The sequence below is a fragment of the Mustela lutreola genome, chromosome 7, assembly GCF_030435805.1.
Source record: "Mustela lutreola isolate mMusLut2 chromosome 7, mMusLut2.pri, whole genome shotgun sequence".
Lineage (NCBI taxonomy): Eukaryota > Metazoa > Chordata > Mammalia > Carnivora > Mustelidae > Mustela > Mustela lutreola.
This window is the reverse complement of record NC_081296.1, coordinates 71439997-71455387: the sequence shown is the minus strand read 5'-3', so window position 1 is coordinate 71455387 and position 15391 is coordinate 71439997. Positions and strand designations below refer to the sequence as shown.

Genomic DNA, 15391 nt, shown 5'->3' with positions numbered 1-15391 from the left:
ACTGAACAAATGTCTCCAGGAGGCCCTGGTGATGATAGCAGAGATGCCCCAGGACAGAAAGCAAGTGATAAATGCTGCAGTTGAGGCGAGGTGCAGTCAGATCATCCTGAGCAGAGCTGGTTGCCACAACAACAATTAGAGTAAAAGGTGAGCTAAGAGGATGGGATGCGGGCCACAAGAAGGATCTGACACACGTGTTGGGATGATTCTTATTAGCCATTTATGAGTTCTATCCATCTTGGAGACTAAGTCTCACTAATCCTAGCATTACTCACTGTTAAGCTGTTAGCAAAAAGAAAGTGTTGCATGGTACAGCTAGAATTTCCCCAAGATTCCCCAGGCTGTGGGTACAGAGCCCTGATAAACACCCAAATTTCAATGGCTTGAACCTTGTAGCTTCTAACTAGCTCTAGCTTCTACCTCCGGTTTGCCTGCTGTTTGCCAGCTTCCCCCAGCTATTTCTCCAGGCCTGCTAAGGGTGCTTGACACATAGAGATGGATCTGTCAGCTGTGGTCGCCATGTTCTTCCTCTCCTGAGTGAGAACCCCTGCTGTATAGCCTTTCCCAAGCAGCTCTTTCCTGCCCCCTCTGCTGCCATGGTCACACTGAGACCACACTGAAAGTGGAACCTTCCTTGCTCCCCACCCTGCCAAACCCTCCAGATGCCAAAATGACACATTGCGTTCCACTGTCCTGGTGCCAGGGCCATGTCACCAGGCATGGGAAGATACTTCTTTCCCCCAGGTCATACTTGGGGCCGAGAGGCCACTAGCAGTGCTTTATCGGACCCAGAGGCTCAGTCAGGAAAGGCAGCTCCCTTGGCTTCAGCTCTGGTGCAAGGGTTGAATCTCCTATCTCCCTTGTCCTCTCTCTCCCTACCCTCCACCACCAACAACACAGCTCACACAGAATGATCTCCTTCCTGCTTCAGACAAAAATACACACCCTCAGGCAAATAAACTCAAACAGAGCCAGCAGCTTGCAGCCCACCTCTGCGGTGCTCGGGACATGCCCAGGCAGGCCCGCACACCAGCAGCGCTCACAGCCTCAGCCCACGCCATCTCTCCCCATCACAGCAACTCTCTGATATCTTCTATACACCAGCACTTATGTGCATTGGGGCTTAGAGTCCCATGGATGCAAACAGTTTGGCACCAAAAACTCCTAAGGGGTTTGTGGGTTTTGTTTTGTTTTTTTTCCTATAGCTACAAAATGAAATCTCATCAGACATTACAAATAGCTTTTTTCCCTGGCATTCCCTCACAACACTTCACATTAAAAAAAAAAAAAAGATTTTATTTATTTATTTGAGAGAGTGAAAGAAAGAGAGAGAGATTGAGAGAATGGATGGGAGGAGGGGCAGAGGGAGAAGCAGACTCTCCACTGAAGAGGGAGCCTGATGTGGGGCTCCATCCTAGGACCCTGGGATCATGACCTGAGCCGAAGGCAGACGCCTAACAGACTGAGCCACCCAGGTGCCCACATCACCTCACTTTAAAGAAAAATGGGTTTTTGGTTGATAGAGGTACTTAACCTCCAAATGACCTTCCCTCCAAGATCCATGTGGTATGAGTAACTCCAGTACACACAAAGGTTTTCTGGGTATATTCTTAAATGACAAATTTCCCTAAAAGTAACCTTCACGGATATCCAACATCAGTCCTCGGTTGTGCCCATAGAAAAAAAATGTGTTCACAACGTGCTACAGCTTGGTCCAGCTGTTTGAAGAACAACGGCTGATGACAGCCCGGAGCAGAAGAAAACGGCAATAAAGTAAGGCGGCACATTGACAGCTGAGATCTAGTATGACATCTATGAATGGCTCTGCGGCTCCAGGATTAGATTGCTCTCACTTCAAAGAAGCCATCCATGAGCTCTGTCAATCAGCAACTCAGTCATGCATACATAAAATTCTTAACCCCCATACCTTGCCTAAAAAAGAATTTAAAAAAATTCTTAAAGATGATGCTTGAAAAGCAATGTATAGACCATACACATTTTATTAGGGAATGATTGCATTTTTCTTCTCAACTAATTTATAAACTGAGTTGAATTTTAATCCAACCTTTCCCATGCCTCCCTTTTACAAAACAAATTCAATTTATTATTCTCTGTGGACTTCAAATAAAAAAGTAACATCAAAGTCGAACAGAAAATGAAAGCCCCGGTTCAAACATTATTTTGTTTTCCTCTCCCAAGTAAATATTTGCACTTGCTGCAGGAGCTTATGCTGATATGTCTGTCAATTGAATACCTAGTTTTATGAGAAGGTAAGTAGCCAGGAACAAAGGGACACAAACCAAAGCTCCCCTGTGCTCTCTTCTGAGTGACCTCCAGCCGACTGTGCAGATGACCTGTTTAGAAGGAAGATGATTTGGTCTCCATGGAAGCTCAGCGTGTGGGCTCTGCCTTGACAGATTGACAGCTGTGCTAAATGATGTTGAAATTACATGTAATAGATTGTAGATTATGACTATTGTCCAGTAAGTACTGAAGAGCCCCATGCAGTGAGAGGGGACTCAGTTTGGTTATCTTCATACGCTTCATTCCAGAGGAAAAAGGCATAGGTTCTTATTATAAATTGGACTTTTTGTTTGTCGAGGGAGGTGGTAAGTACCACAGTAGTTTCACTAATTAGAAGCTATAAACCCAGAACAGCCATTGCCACTCTTTCCTAGAATGAAACATAGCCGTGCTCGGTAGGTACCTTTCCGGATGTAGCTCTACCCCCAATTTAAAGATAGGAATAAATGAAATGTCCAATTTTTCAATGTCATAATAGTAAATTAGAGTATAATTAGCCCAAACTGGCATTTGGAGTTTGACTCTTTCGAAAACTAGTGGGCTGCTGACCTGCTCCTGATATTTATTTACTGATATGCATGACTTTCTGTTCTGTTTTGCCTGTATAAAGTAGGAGGGTGGGGTTTGTAGGAGGATGCCCAGGAGAGAGAAGAGCGATGGAAAGGACACAGGTGTCAAACCCCAAGGAAATGGAACAGACGAGCAAGAACAGACCTGAAACTGATACAGTTAAGATGGGCCCCCCTAAGGACTCCCCAAAATGAGGAGGAACTAAATGCCTGTATGAGAAGGTAGAAGTGTAATGTCTGAAAAATGTGCCTTTTAAAATACTACCATATCTGTTCCCCAAGACTGGGAGCTGGAGGATACAAATTACCCTGCGGACCTGGGTTTAAACAGTATTCCCTTTGTCATAGGACAACACGACATGGGTCATGCCCTACCTTTATCCTTTTAGAGCAAAGTTGGCGTATTGCTCAGTAATTAAGATCCCTGACCAAAGCACTTGAATCTCTATAATAACAAAACAAACCAGCAGTTTATTAAGCCACTGGATAGAGGAGAAGAAAGTGGTCAGGAACACGGGAAGAGAAAATAAGAAAGATATTTTACACTTCACCAAAATATGAAGTCGCATTTCATGTTGATCTCCCCCAGCATACTATCACCACCACCCCCCCCACAAAAATAAAGCATCAGTCATATGGAACTAGCTCCCTTTCTGAGCTAAACGGACCAGTTTAGACAAGCATGCATATTGGGTCCAGAAAGCCACTTCAGGAACTAGGGTCTGAAGTCACTGAGTGTCAAAGAAAACTGCCATCATGCAGTCACACATATTGTCTGGGGGCTAGCTACTAAGGTGTGCCTGGCAGACTAGCAGAAATGCAGAATCTGAGCCCCACCTACTATGTTTGCCCCAGAGATTTACATGTACATTAAAGTTCATCCCAGTTCAGGTGATCAGTCTTGATCCTTCAAATGTATTGAGAGAGGCCAAAACAGAGAATTTAAATTAAAAAAAAAAAAAAATAGGATGCCTGGGTGGCTTAGTCATGTAAGTGTCTGATTTTGGCTCAGGTCATGATCTCAGGGTCCTGAAATCAAGCCGTGCTGGGCTCCCTGCTCTGCAGAGAGTCTGCTTGTCCCTCTCCCTCGGCCCCTTCCCATGCTCACACTCCCTCCCTCTCTCCCTCCCCATCCCATCTCTCAAATAAATAAATAAAATCTTTAAAGAAATCTGAAAATAGTGAAGGTGCTGTCTCATCCTTTCTTTCTTGCCTCTCCCATTAAGAAAAGCTTCCCAAAATGCAAAAGCACGTGATTTTGTATAAGGGAGAGAAATAGTACACACACACACACACACACACACACACACACAAAAAGAAAAAAAAAAGAAACACAGGACAGATAAAACAAAAACAATCTGGTTACTTAGAAGGTGTGAGGGAAGAGAACAGGGTAGAAGGGATTTAAGAGGGAATGACAGCTCTCCAAGTATACTTTTTGGTATAGTTCTGATTTACAGGAGCCTGATAACATTCTGCATATTCGAAAAATAAAATAAGGGACTCCTGGGTGGCTCGGTCAGTTAAGCATCTGCCTTTAGCTCAGGTCATGATCCCAGGGTCCTTGATCGAGTTCCACATCAGGCTCCTTGTGTAGCAAGGAGCTTCTCCCTCTGCCCACCGCTCCCTGACTTGTTCTCTCTCTCTCTGACAAATAAATAAATTAAATCTTAAAAATAAATTAATTAAATTAAATTAAACCAACAGTGACAGAGGGAAAAAAAACCTAAACCAAACCAAAAAAAAAATGTATTTCAAGTGAATTCTATAACTATAGTGAAGAAGATAAAAATGAAACGAAGAACTAATCCAAGTAACTTGTGAGCATAGTATTTGACTGTACAGATGGTCCCCCAACTTATGATCGTTCAGCTGGCGATTTTTCAACTTTACAATGGTGCAGAAGAAAAACGTATTCAGTAGAAACTGTACTTCAAATTTTGAATTTTGATTTTTTTCCTGGGATAGCAATATGTAGTACAATACTCTCTCATGACACTGGACAGGGCCAAGGAGCCTCAGCTCTCAGTCAGCCCCGTGATCACAGACAGATGGAAACTTACAACCATTGTGTATCTGTGCAATCATTCAGTTTTTCACTTTCAGTACAGTATTCAGTTACATAAGACATTGCCATTTTATTATAGAAGGGCTTTGTGGGAGCACTGGGTGGCTCGGGTTGGTTAAGTGACTGACTTTTGATCTCAGCTCAGGTCTTGATCTCAGGTCATGAGTTCAAGCCCTGCATTAGCCTCCATGCTGGGTCTGGAGCCTACATACATACAAAAAAATAAAATAAAATAGGCCTTGTGACCGATGATTTTGCCCAACTATAGGCTAATGTAAGTGTTCTGAGAACGTTTAAAATACGTTAGGCTAAGCTATAATGTTTGATAAGTTAGATGTATTTCACGTATTTTCAACTTACAATGGGTTTATCAGGACATAACCCCATCATTTGTAAGACCCTAGTGTTGGGTAAGATTGATTGACGACAAGAGTTACAAACAAATCTTGAACTCTTTTTTTTTTTTTTTAAGATTTATTTATTTTAGAAAGAAAGAGAGCAAGCAAGCAGGAGGAGAGGCTCCTCAAGCAGACTCCCTGCTGAGCACGGAGCCCAACACAGGGCTCAATCCCAGGACCCTGAGATCGTGACCTGAGCCAAAATCAAGAGCCAGAGGCCTAACTGATTGAGCCACCCAGGTGCCTCCCTGAACTCTTTTAATACCTTTGTTTCTTGTACAGTTATTGGCACAGCAATTCTGAAGTTTTGTTAAATGTATTGGAGGAGTGAACAAATGAGTACATGTATGATGTTGTTGGGAATCAAGGACTGGTGCCTGCTTGAGACACACACCCTTAGTCACATGTAAGGCTATTTACCTGGGGCTAGCATCAGGTATACTTTATATGGGAATCAAGACACACAATAAGATATAGACACAGGGAGTTCCAGATGGATACACAGAGGAGAAGGCAAAGTGGAGATGATGAAGGTAGAGTGGAGAGCGATGCAGCCGGAGGCCAAGGATTGCCTACAGCCCCCATAAGCCAGAAAAGACAAGAACAGATTCTCCCCTAGAACCTCCAAAGGGAGCATGGCCCTGCCCACACCCTGATCGCAGACTTCCAGCCTCCATATCTGTGAGAGAAAACATTTCTGCTGCTTTACGTCCCCAAATGTGTGATAATTCGTTACAACCTCAGGAAACCTGCAAAGTAAGGGTACTATCATCTCCACTTCCTAGATAGGGCAATAGAGGCATAAAGAGTTCAAATAACTTGTTCAAGTTCCAGAACTAATCAATATTTTAATAGTAAATGTTAACCCAGGAAATGTGATTCTAAAGACAGCCCCTTTATAATCTCTATTTCAGACTCTTTCTGCCACACGCTCATTAAAGATAACAGCTACCTGGAGTAGCCATCTTTCCACATCAAAATGTGATTATGTAGAAAAGGAAGTCACAGAACCATATAGAAATAAATACCAAGCTGAGCTCATAAGAAAGGAAAATCCAGTAGCCAGAAAAGAAGGAACCTAAAACCAGAGCAATAAGTGGATGAGTAAGGGCAGGCGATTAACATCCACGGAGGAGCAAGAGGCTTAGTCTTGGAATGAACAACCAGGGAGTAGGAACTGAAACCCCCCTTTAAAGCCAGGACTCATGAAGGGCCATCCCTCAGTAAAGTGTGACGAGACATAAACTCTACTTGCCCCCTAAAGGAGGTTGAAGAAAGCTGGTCCGTGCACTGTATATGGGAAAAAGAGCCCCCATTAGAAACAGCAGGCCCAGGTCTGTTCCACACACATACGTGAGGTCTGAATTCATAAAAACCAGGCAGCATGAGAATCTCCAGCCAAGAAATTAATGTAAATATGGGCCCCACATAGGTGAAAACTCTGGGACTTCAAGTAAAAGCAAACACAAAGCTGCTTAGAAACAAACCTTAAGCATCTGCATTTGGCTCAGGTCATGATCCCTGAGTCCTGGAATGGAGCCCTACATTGGACCCCCTGTTCAGTGGGGAGTCTGCTTCTCCCTCTACCCCTCCTCCTGCTTGTGCACAAGCTTTCCCTCTCACTCACTCTCTCTCTCTCTCTCTCTCTCTCGCTGAAATAAATAAATAAATATTTAGAAACAAGCCTTCTAAACCCTAAAACATACAGAACATTCTAAGGCACACAAACACATACAAATAAATACAGCTGGGCTGAAAATGAGCTCAAAATTTAAAATTCCAAAGAACAGGAGAAAAGGTTTCACCATGAGGAAGAGTCAACAGTCATTGCAAACAGAAAGATCTGGGTGTTCAATAATATGACAAACTGAAAGCCACTGTTTCAATAATTGTGTTTCAACGGATAAAATACAAAGTCTCGAAACCTTAAGGAGAGAAGAGGCATTGTGTAAAAAGAACTGGCAGGTCTGAAAATGACCAAATGAAACTTCTAGAAGCGAAAATATAAAATTCAACAGGTAAAAGAGCAGGTTGGAGACGGTTGATGAGAACACAGATGGGAAGAAAACACCCAAAATACAGCAACAAAAGATAAAGAGATGGAAAAATATGAGAGAGCAATTAAGAGAGATGAGAAAGTAAAAAATCTATCTCATTAGAATTCCAGGAGAGGGGTGCCTGGGTGGATCAGTCCTGAAGCGACTGACCTGCCTTCGGCTCAGGTCATGATCCCAGGGTCCTAGGATCGAGTCCCGTATCAGGCTCCCTGCTCAGCGGGAAGCCTGCTTCTCCCTCTCCCACTAACCTGGCTTGTGTTCCCTCTCTCGCTGTCTCTGTGTCAATTAAATAAATAAAATCTTTAAAAATAAAAAATAAAATAAAGCAACTGCTTATAAGAGTGAGAGCAGAGGTTCAGGGAAATAAACAAGGGTGGTGGAACACTCAGAAGCTAGTTAGAGCAAGGAGTTTTCAAGGGCAAGGTGACCAGAGCTCAAAGAAAGCAGAAGTGAAGAAGGTTGCCCAGAACAGTAGCCATCCCTTCAGTGGACAGATGCAGCTGACCCCCAGTAAACTGGCATGGGGAGAGCCCACGGAATAAACACACCAACCTCACTCTCCTTGGCCCTTGGAGCCTCTGCTGGTGCATCACACTAATGCAACTCTACTGGAAGCAAAAGGGCAAGAGAAGATGTAATCTACCCTTTAACCTTCCCGGTTCAGGGTCTTCCAGTAAGGCTAATAACAGCTCTCCCTCCTCACTGTAGCCCCAGGGTACTTAATCAGTTTTCCTAAACCCTGCCCCCACCTTTGTAAATAGCCCCAGGGCAGTATGCTACTGCCTCCTGCTAGAATCCTAACATCCTTTACAGGTTGGCGAGTGTGTGTGCATTATAAGTGGAAAAGAGAGAGAAGGGAGAGAAATACAGAGAAAGCCTACAGGAAAATATACCGAAATGCTACCATTTCAATGCTACCATTTTAGTGATTTGGTTTTTTTTTTTTTTTTTACTTGCTATATTTTCTCAATTTTCTATAGTGAACATGAAATACAATGATGCAAAACATCAATCTTTTAATAATGCTTAAAGTCTATAGAAAGTAGAGATTCTTAATCAATTCATTCCCCACTTGACTGACATGCCTAACACAGACTCCCTGCTGGCTATCAGAACTACAGACACAAACTAATGGGGGGGGGGGGGTGAGAAAAAAAAAAGAGTCAGGATTCAAACCAGGTACTGAACTATGGTTTTGTAAATGGTGAAATGTGTATACATAAGGTTATTTAGAGACTTGCTTAAACTCAAACATAATCTCCCAAGTAAGGCAAGGCCAGGTTGTGGAGGCCTGCGAAAGGCAACAAGAAGTCCTATGAAAACTGAGGCAATGACGTGTTTAAAAAGACAACAGTGTAATCTCATCTCAGACTATCTAGAATGCTTCAAGAAATAGGTGAACCTTCACTTTGGCCCAAACGGAAGCTTGGCGTTATAATGTATAACGCTTGCTAGATTTTGTTATTAATCTACCCTCATAGCTAATCATTGCTTGAAACCCAAATATCCATATGCTGAGGCTTGGGGTGACATCTGGCTTTTGATGGATTAGCAGGCAGGTCCTCTTGCCTGCGAATGTTGCTACCTGGAAAGGGACACATCCGGGCTCCTACTGAAGTCTGCGGGGCTGGATTTAGAGGGAAGAGCGCCATCTACTGAACACTGCACAGCCTAACGGTTCCCTGTGTGCTTTCCCTCTCCAGCCTACTGGTTGATTGTTGCAGCTCAGACTAGCTCATGAGAATTTACAAGATTTCAGCGAGGTGTTGGAGGAAAGGGACCCTGTCACCCCAGAGTAACATTTCACTATATGAAAAATCCCAAGTCTTTGGCAAGAACTATGTGTTCTTAACATCGTAGTGCTATTAGGCAAGGATAATGATTGATAGAAGTCATTTTACTCTCAGTCAGATACAAGTGTCAATTTCTCGGAGTTTATATGAGAAATGACATCAGCAGCACAACTGTCTGGTGAAGACTGCAGAAGGATACAAGAGCTAGTAGAGCCAGCTAGAAGCCTTTTGGTTCTTAACAGGAACCACTTCTTCCTGACACCCCTGCCTGCACCCCTGGAGGGAATACCTAAATCCTACTTTTGTCCTTTATCTGTAACAGAAATTCATGTGCAGGTGAAGGAGACGGGAGGAGGCATGCCGATCACCTGTGGTCATCCTATTTTCTGCAAAAAGTAGGCTTTTGTACATCTCAAGTGAGGCAGAATAAACAGGCTTCAGCTTAGAGAGCAGCAAGCAATGGGACTCGGTGGGTCAGAGAGGCTCACAGTAGATTCCACCAACCACTGACAGAAAGCTTCACAAGGGACTAGCAGTCAGTCTCTTCCGAGATGAAACGCAAATGCGGCTGTCTTTGGGCTATGAGTCAAACCCTGATTGGCATGCAAATACACATATATTCCTTCCAGCTCCAAAATTCTATGGCAACTTACACCCACATTAAACTATGTGATAAAACACAGCTCAGAGCTGCATCAAAACCCGCGCTCCCTGAAATGCAAATCAAAACCACAATGCGGTATCACCTCACACCTGCTAGAGTGTCTATTATCAAGAAGACAAAAGATAACAAATGCAGGCAAGGATGTACAGGGAAGGAAACCCTTGTGCGCTGTGGCTGGGAATGCAAATGGGGGCAGCCACTATGGAAAACAGTATGGCGATTCCTCAAAAAAATTAAAAATAGAACAAGCATATGATCCAGCAATCTCACTTCTGCATACATATCCAAAGGAAGTGAAATCACTATCTCAAGGAAATATCTGATCTGCTCCATTCATGCAGCATTATTCACAAGAGGCAAGATATGAAAACAACCTAAGTGTCTGTCGACAGAGGGATGGATTTAAAATATGGTGTGTGTATATACAATGGAATATTATTCAGCCTTTAAAAAAGGAAATCCTGCCATTTGTGCCAACACAGATGAACCTGGAAAGCATGATGCCAAGTGAAGTAAGTCAGACAGAAAAAGATAAATATTGTATGGCATCACTTATGTGTGGACTCTTCACCAAAAAAAAAGATAAATTCCTAGAAATAGGGAGCAGAATGATTGGCTGAGGGGTGGGGGGAGGGGAGGGGTAGGGTAAAGTTGGTCAAAGGGTACAAACTTTCAGTCATGAGGTAAATAAGCGCTGAAGAACTAATGTACAGCATGGTGATTATAGTGAATAACAGTGTGTTGTATACTTGACATTGGCTAAGAGAACATTTCTTAAGCATTTTCACCAAAAGCAAAAAAAAAAAAAAAAAAAAACCTAACAATGTGAGGTGACAGAAGTGTTAACTTGGTTATGGTAAACTTCTCACAGTGTATACAGACACCAAATCATCATGTTGCACACTTGAAATATATTACAATTTTATTTGTCAACGATACCTAAGTAAAGCTGGGGGTGAAAAAGAGAGTGCCCTCAGCCTTTATTACTACTGCATGAATTCCTGCGCTATCACCCAAAAGGCTGGAGGAGTTTCTTCTTCAACAGCTGTGCCCTTGGGTCTATGACATTTCCCTGGCTGTGTTACTTCTCTCATTATATCCTCCTTATTATAGAACTGAAAACTCGGGTTTAGAAAAAAATATCTCCATACCTCCATAAAAAAAGTTAATGTACATAGTAAGTAATTATAAGAATGCCACATTCCACACCTTTAATTGCTTTGTATTTCATTCTTCCTGCCCAGGCAGGAGTCACCTCACCACTCGTACTTTCACTCATTCATTTGTTGGATTTCCAGCCATCTGTGTTGAATTCCACCATCTGGCTGTCTTAGAGTGCAATGACATAGTAGCTGGGTTTTATGGGTTTCCAACAGAGTGAAGTGCTCTCTATTATTTCAGCAAAGTTTTAGTACTATGGACTGGCAGCCCCAAGCAACTTTTGTTAAATCATCTTTGGTACTTCTACCAATGATTAGACTTTCAAGAGTCACACGTATTCAGCAAATCCCCCGTTTGGCTTGGTGCTGCTAACCACCTTCCCATTTCATATCAGGACCGTTACAGGGAGAATATCTCTGTCTCTGTCTCTGTCTCTCCCTCTCTCTCGCATACACACACACACACACACACACACACACACACACACACACACTTGTGTGTGATGGGGAAGCATGAAATAAAAAGCCTTCCACGTTCCGTGGTGCTTAGCAATCCTTCTCTGTGTTCCAGTCTCATTTCTCACATTCACAATCTCTAAATTGTATCTCCCTTCCTAAGGCTCCTTGCCTCACCATCTCTCCTCCTTCTGCACAGAGAGAAAAACGGCAACATGAGGAATGAACTCCTTTCGTTTCCTGCTCTCCCATTTCCACCTCTTTGTCTCCCCTCCTAACCATACCTCTGTCCCCAGGCAGATGTCCCTCCTCTTGTTCAGGACTAGTCTTTCCACCTGAGCTTCCATTCCAACATTTCCCCCTTTCTCAGAGACAAGAAAGAAACGGAGGAAGAGATAAAGAAAGAAAAAGGAGAAAAGGAAGAAAGCAAGCAAGCAAGTGGAGATGGAGGTGAAAAGAAAAGAAACAGACTACAAAGGGTAAGGAAGGGAAGGGAAAACTTCCTGAAGACAACATGTCTCTGATTTTCACTCAATCTCTTTGCTTCCCACACAGACCAGTTACCCTTAAGAGTGTGCTCTCAGGGCACCTGGGTGGCTCAGTCAGTTAAGCCTCTGCCTTCGGCTCAGGTCATGATCCCAGGGTCCTAATCAAGCCCAGCATTGGGCTCCATTCTCAGTAGGGAGCCTGCTTCTCCCCCCTGCCCCTCCCCCTGCTCATGCTTTCTCTCTCTCTTCCCCGCTGCCCCCACCAAATAAATAATCTTAAAAAAAAAAAAAAAAAGATTTACTTATTCAGGGCCCCTTGTTGGCTCAGTCAGCTAGACATCTGCCTTCACCTCAGGTCATCATCCCTGGGTACTGGGATCAAGCCTTATGTGAGGCTCTCTGCTTTGTGGGGAACCTGCTTCTCCCTCTGCCTCTGCCTGTCACTCTTCCTGCTCTACTTGAGTCTCCATGCTCTCACGAACTACTCTTCCATCAACTGAGTGCAATCTGGGTTCACTCTCCACCACTTACCTAAGCCCTAACTGAAGTAGATTTGTGTGAGGATATGTGTAGTGCCTCAAAGGGTGCCTGGCACAGGGTGAAGCTCAATAGCAAACTTCTCTGGCCAGTCTCACCCTAGTCTGTAAACCATATGGGAGCTTCCCAGTTCTTCCTTGACTTGACTTGTCTATGTCAGTGATGCCTCCCCTTCTGAAATTCCCCTTATTTACTTCCAGATCTCTCCTCTCTCCTGCTGTTTGTCCTATCTCTAACTACCTCTTCTACCTCCTTTTAAGGATCCTACCCTCTCAATGCCTTAAATTAGGACCATTTTTAGTCTTCAACTCTTGGTTTTATACTCTGATTGGGTGACTCTATTAACTTCCACAAAAGCTTTACCATTTCCATTCATTTGACAAATACATAATGGGTTCCTACTATATACCTGTTCTATAATCCTCCTCACTGGACCTCTCCATTGGAAGGAGACACACACACACACACACACACACACACACACACACAGTTATTCTTCATTCTCTCCTTCCTGTTTAAGTAAACGACACCCATCCGCCAAGTCAGTCAAGTAAGAAAGTAGTAATAATGTTAAAATTGCTTTTTACCTACCCCACATCCAAAGAATCACCAGATCCTGTGGATTCCACCTTCTAAATTCTCTAGACTCTCTCCCAGTGTCTCCAGTCTCCTGGCTGGCTTCCATTCACACTTCATCCTTCCTCATCTGAATTACGGCAGCAGCCTCTTCACTGGCCTCTCGTGTCCATTTTAGGTCCCTGTCAAGCCATTCTCCACACCGGCCTTTCTAAAACATGATCTAGTAACAGCATTTCTCGGTCTAAAAAAATTCAGTGGATCTCACTACCCCAGTATAAAATCCAAATCCATCAAAGTGTCAGTGATCTGGCTCCCACCAACCTGCCCCAATCACGTCTTGACACCCACTGTCCTACTTATACTCAGTGTCTGTGGTTTCCCCTGCCCTCCCGCGCCTCCTCGACTGTACACACTGGTACCTCCTCCCAGATCCTCTTCACCTCTTCCTTTCTGTCCAGGTGGGTTCTCATTTCCAGACTCAGATCAACTGTTATCTCCTCCAGAATATTTCTCTGTCCTTTTTCCTCATATCCACAGTGTGAAACAGGTGCTGCTTGCCAGGGAAACCTAAAGCACTCTGTACTTCCCTCTGCAATATAACTTATCACGCACTTGTAACTGACATTTACATAGCCATCTGCCCTATGTTTTAAGCTATATTGTAAGCTCGCCAAGGCCAGGGGCCATTAAGATTCAGTATCAACAGTACCTATCACAGTCCCGAAAACATAGTAGGTATTCAATAAGCGTATGTCGATTCAATGTTGGTAGAGTGAAAGCACTACAAAGCCTTCCCTGGCCTCACCAGCTATGGTGCCAGAGAAGTCACAGTAACAGTACTAACTCAAAGCCCAGTGAATTCAGGCCCCATCTTTTCACATGACAGCCTGCAAATATACACACATACACACATCCGCACACACAGGGCAAAGTGCTCCAGAAGGGCTGGCCTGTGATTCCTTCCACCTGCCAGAGCTCCCTGTTCCACCTGACCTCACCATGGTCTCCAGCAGTCACAGATGCCCCCTTTCTGGCACCTCCTTTCTGGTGCCCTAATTCCTTGGGTGGTCCGTGGCAAAGAAGAGGTGGAAGTCAACAGAGGAAGCCAACCTCCCTTCACTAAAGGTGCCCCCAAACAAAACAGTTTGTGCTATAATTTATGACATACCTGTGGGTGTAATCTTTTTATCACTAATCTGTGTCCCCCCCTGCTCTGCCTGGAGCCACAGGTAGACTAGTAGGGGTTGTTGTCTGAGAGAAATATGAGTATTGGACACAAGGCTGACTCGGTCACTTTTCCTTTCCAAAAATTACAGCATTCTTTACAGAGGAAGTTCATCTGCCCGGTTCCTCTCTCCCTCTGCCCTGCCCCTGTAGGGCACTGGCTATGAATGATTCTCATATACACCCAAGAGGGACTCCAGTCCTCACTGTTCCATGCATCAGACACCATGCTGGCACTGGGGCCAAATGGTCAACCAGGCAGACATGCCATCACAGAGGCAATAGCACAGAGGTGAGAGGCAGGCTGCTGGAGCCGTAAGGCCTGGGTTTACATGCTAGCCCAGCCATCCTCTAGCTTCTGTGACTTTCAGCCTAATATTTTAACCTCTGGGTGCCTCCGTTCCCCTACCTGTAAATGGGTGAAAATATAGTACCTATTGTATAAGGTTGTTATAAGGAACAAGCTAATTCATGCTCAACAGCACTGCGTATCACATAACAAGTCCTCTATAAAAGTTATCTACTATTATTATCATCTAGTGGGAGATAAACAATAAAATAAAGAGATCAATGAGCAAAATAATTACGAGTCATGGAAAGTGCTAAGAAGGGAAGGAACCAGCCACACAAATAGCTGGGAGTATAAAATTCCCGGCAGGGAGAGTCCCTGGGATGGAAAGGAGTTTGGTGAATCTTACCACTAGAAAGAGGGTTCGTGAGCTGAGCAGAGTGTGCCGGGCCCCGAACAACGCAGGAAGAGGAGAGGGAAAATCAGATTGCGTGAGGCTGATGGGCTGCGGCAGGAAATTTCAATTTCCTTCTGTGTTAAATGGAAAGCCATTGGAGGGCTTTAAACGTTATCTAATCTACATGTTTTAAGACTACTCTGACTAATGGACTGAAGGGTAAGCAAGAGGAGAAACAGGAAGATAATTAGGAGGTGATGGCCGGGCGTCCAGGATAGAGACAGCAGTGGCTGGCACGAGGGGGTGGCGGTGGAATACAAGGAATCAATGGGCTAGGGAGTTATCTGTGGAGAAAATCCAGTGGACTCTGCAACAGGGCAGAGCTGGCTGAAGCAGTAAAGGTTAAGA

General features: G+C 44.0%; 1 long non-coding RNA gene across 3 annotated transcripts in view; it reads right to left on the bottom strand.

Moving 5' to 3' along the window:
* LOC131836239 (uncharacterized) overlaps positions 1 to 15092 on the bottom strand; it is a 115339-nt gene extending 100247 nt beyond the window's left edge. For 2 of the 3 annotated variants that reach the window (XR_009355550.1, XR_009355548.1), the window contains exon 1: positions 14996 to 15076. This is a non-coding gene — a long non-coding RNA (uncharacterized LOC131836239). Of the gene's footprint in view, positions 1 to 14995 lie in introns of all 3 variants that reach the window. The other variant, XR_009355549.1, reaches the window with a different exon arrangement.
* Positions 15093 to 15391: the final 299 nt, after the last annotated feature.